The sequence below is a fragment of the Elephantulus edwardii genome, unplaced genomic scaffold, assembly GCF_000299155.1.
Source record: "Elephantulus edwardii isolate Elephantulus edwardi_28Jun2011 unplaced genomic scaffold, EleEdw1.0 scaffold00061, whole genome shotgun sequence".
Lineage (NCBI taxonomy): Eukaryota > Metazoa > Chordata > Mammalia > Macroscelidea > Macroscelididae > Elephantulus > Elephantulus edwardii.
Window position 1 is genome coordinate 13,563,606 of NW_006399811.1, and position 2,148 is coordinate 13,565,753.

General features: G+C 40.5%; 1 protein-coding gene across 1 annotated transcript in view; it reads left to right on the forward strand.

The window, feature by feature from the left end:
• Positions 1-2,148, forward strand: part of RGSL1 (regulator of G-protein signaling like 1) — a 183,880-nt gene that overhangs the window by 58,480 nt on the left and 123,252 nt on the right. The gene's annotated exons all lie outside the window — the stretch shown is intronic.

Sequence of the window (2,148 nt, forward strand, 5' to 3'; positions counted from 1 at the left end):
CTGGCTGCTGCTCTTCCCGGGTCTCTTCCACCTCCCTCTCGCGGCGTTCCCGGTCTGGTGGGCGGCGGCGTGCGTTCCCCCGGCTGGCGGCGGGGTGCGTTCCCCCAGTGTTCCCCGGTCTGGCGGCGGCGTTCTCCCGGCTGGCGGTCTCGCCCTCGCGCTGCGACGCCCTCGCGCTGCGACGCCCTCACGCTGCGTCGCCCTCCCGATGCAATCTTCTGATTCCCTGGCTGCTGCTTCTATGGTTGTTGACTGTGGATCCAAGTAAAATTAAAACGTTGACAACTTCAGTCTTTTCTCCATTTATTATTAGGTTCCTATTGGTCTGTTTTATTTATGATGAGTTGTAGTCTATACTGAAGACTAGTCTGATCATCTTCATTAAATTATTTGTCTTCTTTACTTTTATCAACGAAGATTGTGTCATCTGCATAATGTAGGTTGTTAATGTTTCTTCCTCCAATTGCGATATCACATTTTTCTTCATCGTGTGCAACTTCTCACATTGGTTGCTTGGCACAACAATTGAATACTCATACTCCTTACCAGCAAATCATAGCAGTTTTCCAAGTCTGTGAATCACATGGGAGAAGATTGCCTATCTTTCTCCCTAGTTGCTGCTGATAGATTCAAACGACCAGAGTCTCAGTTTTTGTTAGCAGTGCAACTGGATACAAGAAATACAGTGAAAGGACACATCCTTATGTACACTTTTTTCTGGTTTTTAAACCATGCATTATCCCCTTGTTCTGTTTTAAGGACTACTTTTTTGCCTATGAATAGGTTCTATGTTGAAGGCTGTCTTCTTTGATATTCTTCTGTAAGTGCTTTAAATGTGCTTTACTTTCTGCAAACAAGGATGTGTCATCCATGTAATGCAGATTGTTGATGAGTCTTCCTCCAATCTTAATACCATATTCCTCTTCAAATAGCCCAGCTTCTCAAATTATTTGCTTAGCATACAGATTGAATAGTTAGAGAGAAAAGAAACAACCATGATGTATACCTTTAAAGGAAAGGTTTTAAACCACCCAGTGTTCCCTTCTGTTCAGAAAATTGTTTCTTACTCTATGTAAAGGTTTCACATGGGCACATAAGTGTTCTGGAATTCCCATTCTTCTCAATTTTACCCATAATTTATTATGATTCATACAGTTGGTTGCCTTTACATAGTCAATAAAACACAAGTAAACATATTTTTGGTAGTATCTGTTTTAAGCCAAGATCTATTTGACATCATAATGATATACTTCATTCCATAGCCTCTTTTGAGTCCTGCTTGAATTCCTGGTAGTTCCCTATCACTGTACTGCTCTAGCTTTTTTTTTAAAAAATTAATCTTTAGCAAGACTTTATTTGTCTATGATATTAATGATATTTTTCAGTAATTTCTGAATCCTGTTGGATTACCTTTATTTAAAAAAAACAAAACAGGAATAAATATCAATCTCTTCCAGTCCATTGGCCAGGTAGCTGTCTTCTAAATTTTTTGGTTTAATGGGGTAATGAGCACATCGAGAGCCTTATCTTCTTGCTAAAACACCTCAGTTGGTATTCTGCCAATTGTTACTGCTGTTATGTGCCAAGTCTACTATGACTCTTAACAACCCTATTAACAACAGATCTGAACCTTGTCCAATACTGTGGCACCCTCATAATCTCTAGCAGTCAACCTTTTGCTGCCATCACTATGTCAATCTATCTCATTGAGGGTATTCGTCTCTTTTGCTGATATTTCCAAGCATGTTATCACTTTCCAAAGAATAGACTCTCTTTACAACATGTCCAAAATATGTGAGTCAAAACTTCATCATCCTTGCTTCCAAGGAGAACTCTTGCCACATTTTCTCCAAGACATAACTGTTTGTTCTTTAGGCAGTCGATAGGATATTCAGTACTCTTCTCCAACTCAACTCAAAGGCACAGATTCTTCTTCTGTCATCCATATTCATTATCTACCTCTCAAATACATGTTGTTGTTGTTGTTGTTATTGTTGTTATGTGCCATCGAGTCGTTTGCGACTCATAGCGACCCTATTTACAATAGCCCCAAACCCTGCTCTATCCTGTGCCAATCGCATTGCCTCTGACACACCCATCCCGATTACCCCAGTCACTGAATCAATCCACCTCATAGAGGGTCTTCCC